Consider the following 5,604-nt stretch of genomic DNA (forward strand, 5'->3'; position numbering starts at 1 on the left):
GGGTTAGGGTTAGCCTGTCGTGGAGATAAGCTCCCTCCATCACTCACAACTTCACAAACCTCCCTGGTTGTTTCTGCTGCTCTTTGAAAAGAAGCAGGTCCAGCAAAGAAAAATCATTGTTCAAAAATACGTTCAGTCACATGAGCGACAGTCACACACCTAACCCTACCCTAACCCTAACCCTAACCCCTAACCCTAACCCTAACCTCAACCTCTAACCCTAACTAACTCTGATTAATTAGCCCTCCCCCTATCTGATTCTGATTTAAATTGCCCATGGTCCTGTTCTCAATCCTAGCCTCATTTATTCCAACCCAAACCGATGTCCCCATACCCAAAAACCCAATCTAGTGCCCGCTAAGCCTTGTACCTATCAATCAACCCACCTCAAACTAACCCAAATTTGACTCAGCCCGCATACGGGAGAGCCCACAGGAGGTAGGGTACGAAAAATAGGACAAGTGCAGTGCCACATGGCCTAACGAGGCTAAGGAGAAGGTTGAAGTATAGGGAGGCAAAAGAGAGGAAAGGGAGAAATGAGGTTAAGGAAGGAGGAGAACCAAGGAAAAGATGGCATGAAGAAGGAGAGGGGAGGAAGGGAAGGATGAAGAGAAAAGGTTCAGTTCAAAAGAGGGAAAAAGGAAATTAAAAGTAAAAATAAAAAGAATAAAACAGGGGAGATGTTACAGGGAAAACACAAATTCAATTAGAAACAGGGGGGGAAAACAACAAATACAAAAGATAAAATACAAGGGAAGGGAAGGGACATTTAAATTGAAAATAAAAAAAACATGAAAAGCAAAAAGCGAGGGGAGTATAAAAGGGGAAACGGAAATTAGAGACCTCAGAAGGTCCAAAGATTCGGAGGGAGCAAACATCACAAAATTTAAACGATAAAGAGGTTAAAGGTTAATGCTAACCCTAACCCTAATGCTAACCCTAATGCTAACCCTAACCCTAAGGCTAACCCTAATGCTAACCCTAACTCCAACCCTAATGCTAACCCTAATGCTAACCCTAACTCCAACCGTAATGCTAACCTAATGCTAACCCTAACTAAACCTAATGCTAACCCTAACTCCAACACTAACCCTAACCTAATGCTAACCATAACTCTAACTCTAACCCTAACCCTAATGCTAAAACCCTAACTCCAACCCTAACCTAATGCAAACCCTAACGCTAACCCTAATGCTAACCCTAACCCTAATGCTAACCCTAACTCCAACCCTAACCCTAATGCTAACCCTAGCCCTAATGCTAACCCTAATGCTAACGCTAATGCTAACCCTAATGTTAACCCTAACCCTAATGCTAACCCTAATGCTAACCCTAATGCTAACCCTGCCCTAATGCTAACCCTAATGCTAACCCTAATGCTAACGCTAATGCTAACCCTAATGTTAACCCTAACCCTAATGCTAACCTAATGCTAACCCTAATGCTAACCCTAACTCCAACCCTAATGCTAACCCTAATGCTAACCCTAACTCCAACCCTAATGCTAACCCTAATGCTAACCCTAACTCCAACCGTAATGCTAACCCTAATGCTAACCCTAACCCTAACCTTAATGCTAACCCTAACTCCAACACTAACCTAACCCTAATGCTAACCATAACTCTAACTCTAACCCTAACCCTAATGCTAACCCTAACTCCAACCCTAACCCTAATGCAAACCCTAACGCAACCCTAATGCTAACCCAACCCTAATGCTAACCCTAACTCCAACCCTAACCCTAATGCTAACCCTAGCCCTAATGCTAACCCTAATGCTACGCTAATGCTAACCCTAATGTAACCCTCCCTAACCCTAATGCTAACCCTAATGCTAACCCTAATGCTAACCCTAGCCCTAATGCTAACCCTAATGCTAACCCTAATGCTAACGCTAATGCTAACCCTAATGCTAAAACCTAACCCTAATGCTAACCCTAATGCTAACCCTAATGCTAACCTAACTCCAACCCTAATGCTAACCCTAATGTAACCCTAACCCTAATGCTAACCCTAACTCCAACCCTAACCCTAATGCTAACCCAACCCTAACCCTAATGCTAACCCTAACTCCAACCCTAAACCTAAGCTAAACCTAACCCTAATGCTAACCCTAGCCCTAATGCTAACCCTAATGCTAACGCTAATGCTAACCCTAATGTTAACCCTAACCCTAATGCTAACCCTAACCCTAATGCTAACCCTAACCTAATGCTAACCCTAATGCTAACCCTAACCCTAATGTAACCTAACCCTAATGCTAACCCTAACTCTAACTCTAACCCTAACCTAATGCTAATGCTAACCCTATCCCTAATGCTAACCCTAACCCTAATGCTAACCCTAACTCTAACTCTAACCTAACCCTAATGCTAATGCTAACCCTAATGCTAACCCTAACCCTAATGTTAACCCTAACCCTAATGCTAACCCTAACTCTAACTCTAACCCTAACCCTAATGCTAATGCTAACCCTATCCCTAATGCTAACCCTAATGCTAACCCTAAACCTAATGGTAACCCTAATGCTAACCCTACCCTAATGCTAACGCTAATGCTAACCCTAATGTAACCCTAACCCTAATGCTAACCCTAATGCTAACCCTAATGCTAACCCTACTCCAACCCTAATGCTAACCCTAATGCTAACCCTAACTCCAACCCTAATGCTAACCCTAATGCTAACCCTAACTCCAACCTAATGCTAACCTAATGCTAACCCTAACCCTAACCTTAATGCTAACCCTAACTCCACAACTAACCTAACCCTAATGCTAACCATAACTCTAACTCTAACCCTAACCCTAATGCTAACCCTAACTCCAACCCTAACCCTAATGCAAACCCTAATGCTAACCCTAAACCTAATGCTAACCCTAAACTCAAACCCTAACCCTAATGCTAACCCTAGCCCTAATGCTAACCCTAATGCTAACGCTAATGCTAACCCTAATGTTAACCCTAACCCTAATGCTAACCCTAATGCTAACCCTAATGCTAACCCTACCCTAATGCTAACCCTAATGCTAACCCTAATGCTAACGCTAATGCTAACCCTAATGTTAACCCTACCCTAATGCTAACCCTCCTTGCTAACCCTAATGCTAACCCTAACTCCAACCCTAATGCTAACCCTAATGCTAACCCTAACCCTAATGCTAACCCTAACTCCAACCCTAACCCTAATGCTAACCCTAACGCTAACCCTAATGCTAACCCTAACTCCAACCCTAACCCTAATGCTAACCCTAGCCCTAATGCTAACCCTAGCCCTAATGCTAACCCTAATGCTAACGCTAATGCTAACCCTAATGTTAACCCTAACCCTAATGCTAACCCTAACCCTAATGCTAACCCTAACCCTAATGCTAACCCTAATGCTAACCCTAACCCTAATGTTAACCCTAACCCTAATGCTAACCCTAACTCTAACTCTAACCCTAACCCTAATGCTAATGCTAACCCTATCCCTAATGCTAACCCTAACCCTAATGCTAACCCTAACTCTAACTCTAACCTAACCCTAATGCTAATGCTAACCCTAATGCTAACCCTAACCCTAATGTTAACCCTAACCCTAATGCTAACCCTAACTCTAACTCTAACCCTAACCCTAATGCTAATGCTAACCCTATCCCTAATGCTAACCCTAATGCTAACCCTAACCCTAATGTAACCCTAATGCTAACCCTAACCCTAATGCTAACGCTAACCCTAATGCTAACCCTAATGCTAACGCTAACCCTAACCCTAATGCTAACCCTAATGCTAACCCTAACCCTAATGCTAACCCTAACCTAATGCTAACCCTAACTCTAACTCTAACCCTAATGCTAATGCTAACCCTATCCTAATGCTAACCCTAACCCTAATGCTAACCCTAACCCTAATGCTAACCCTAATGCTAACCTAACCCTAATGCTAACCCTAATGCTAACCCAACCCTAATATAATAGAATATAAAAGAATGAGTGGAGACAGAAGAGAGAATGAGACGTTTTGGCGCGTGTTGCTCTTGATTTAGTGTTTATTTTTGCAGTAAACTTAAAGGAGGCCTTTACACTTTATGTTTGATTAAATTTAAGCTGATATTCCATTCTTGACATCTTTAAATTTACAGTATTCATGGGAGTTTTATTTGGTCATTTTGCTTCTTTTATTTCCTATTTCCCACATTTATTCATAGTTTTTATTAGATTGCAATAAATCCTATAACATTGACCAGACTGACTAAAGTCAAATGAGCTGCGGTTCCCACCGATAGCGTCATTCTGATGGGTTTTTGCTGGCTGCAGCTGAAATATTCCAATGCTCCATGTCACAGAGACAGTAAATACTAAACCCTAAAGATTCTGAAGGCATGATGTAAAATAGTAACGTATAATACAGACATTTGAAGAGACAATTAAGAGAATGTTTCCATGCTTCTAAGAGTGGCCGAGGAGCCATTTAGAACTTTATAAAGATGCATTGTGTGATACCAGGAACTAATTTAACTTCAAGGCGAAGCTGCTTCTGCTTTGTCGACCATCGACTGATCTCCTGAAAGTCCACCAGCGCTTTTTAAAAACTGAATTCTTCATCTATGGAGGGAGTAGACGGCAGATGTTTCCACAGATGCTCTTCACCAGTGGTCAGTGAGTGATGCAGCAGATGAGCGGGAGTTGACTGGCTTCAACCAGCTACTGACTCAATGTCTCCAGCCCATAGTCTGGATTCTCTACGAGAGGAGACAGCAGCTTCACTCCTGAATCCTGCAGCTGGTTCCCACTCAGGTCCAGTTCTCTGAGATGGGAGGGATTGGACCTCAGCGCCGAGGCCAGAGAGCCACAGCTGATCTCTGATAAGCTGCAGCTCCTTAATCTAAATAAAGAAGGGAAACTTTTATAAGGTTATAAGTGAAACCAGTATTAATCTGAAAGGTTAATCAAAGGCATGATCTGTAAATATTTAATTTAGTTACAGGTTAAAAAATGATAGTAATATGTAATTACCACAATTCCAACCTCTCAGGTTTGCACTGTTCCAGAGGAGAATATATTGTTCTGGCCCTCACTCTTCCCAGGTTCTCCCACCTCTTTCCCTCCCATCTCATCATGGAGATCCATCTCACCTGTGGCTCATCTTTAAAGGCACAACCTGTCTTAGATGACTTCCTGTCTCCCTCACCATCTCCCTCCTCGTTGGCTGGTGTCTACCAGGCACCCTCACCTAGTTTTGTCTAATTTTGGTTACCATCTGTCGGCTTTTTCATTGTCCTTAAATCAGTTTATCATGAATAAGTGGTCCCCGTGTGGCCCCCCCTCCTGAAGGAACTGGGCACAACACACACACTCAGAAAGTGTGAGGACCCTCGGATGGAATAATGGACATTTTTGAGAATGGTGTTTACCTCAGAGTTTCCAGTCGGCAGTTTGGAAAGTGGAGAAAACCACAGAGCAGCTTCACTCCTGGATCCTGCAGCTGGTTCCACTCAGGTCCAGTTCTCTGAGATGGGAGGGATTGGACCTCAGCGCCGAGGCCAGAGAGCCACAGCTGATCTCTGATAAACTGCAGTAGTCTAATCTGAAAAATGCAGGATGAGGTTATACGGTGCAGGTCTGCA

The 5,604-nt window shown here is 43.0% G+C and overlaps 1 protein-coding gene, 1 long non-coding RNA gene and 1 pseudogene across 2 annotated transcripts in view; 1 reads left to right on the forward strand and 2 right to left on the reverse strand.

The window, feature by feature from the left end:
* Positions 1-5,604, forward strand: part of LOC130533076 (cytohesin-1-like) — a 50,205-nt pseudogene that overhangs the window by 18,529 nt on the left and 26,072 nt on the right.
* The window catches only part of LOC130533008 (CDP-diacylglycerol--glycerol-3-phosphate 3-phosphatidyltransferase, mitochondrial), a 54,506-nt gene that overhangs the window by 10,105 nt on the left and 38,797 nt on the right, over positions 1-5,604 (reverse strand).
* On the reverse strand, positions 3,997-5,558 carry LOC130533258 (uncharacterized). Its single transcript, XR_008952519.1, has 2 exons — positions 5,392-5,558; positions 3,997-4,862 (listed from the first exon to the last, which is right to left on the reverse strand). It is a non-coding gene; the product is annotated as an uncharacterized LOC130533258 (long non-coding RNA).

This window comes from Takifugu flavidus, chromosome 1 (genome assembly GCF_003711565.1).
Source record: "Takifugu flavidus isolate HTHZ2018 chromosome 1, ASM371156v2, whole genome shotgun sequence".
Classification (NCBI taxonomy): domain Eukaryota; kingdom Metazoa; phylum Chordata; class Actinopteri; order Tetraodontiformes; family Tetraodontidae; genus Takifugu; species Takifugu flavidus.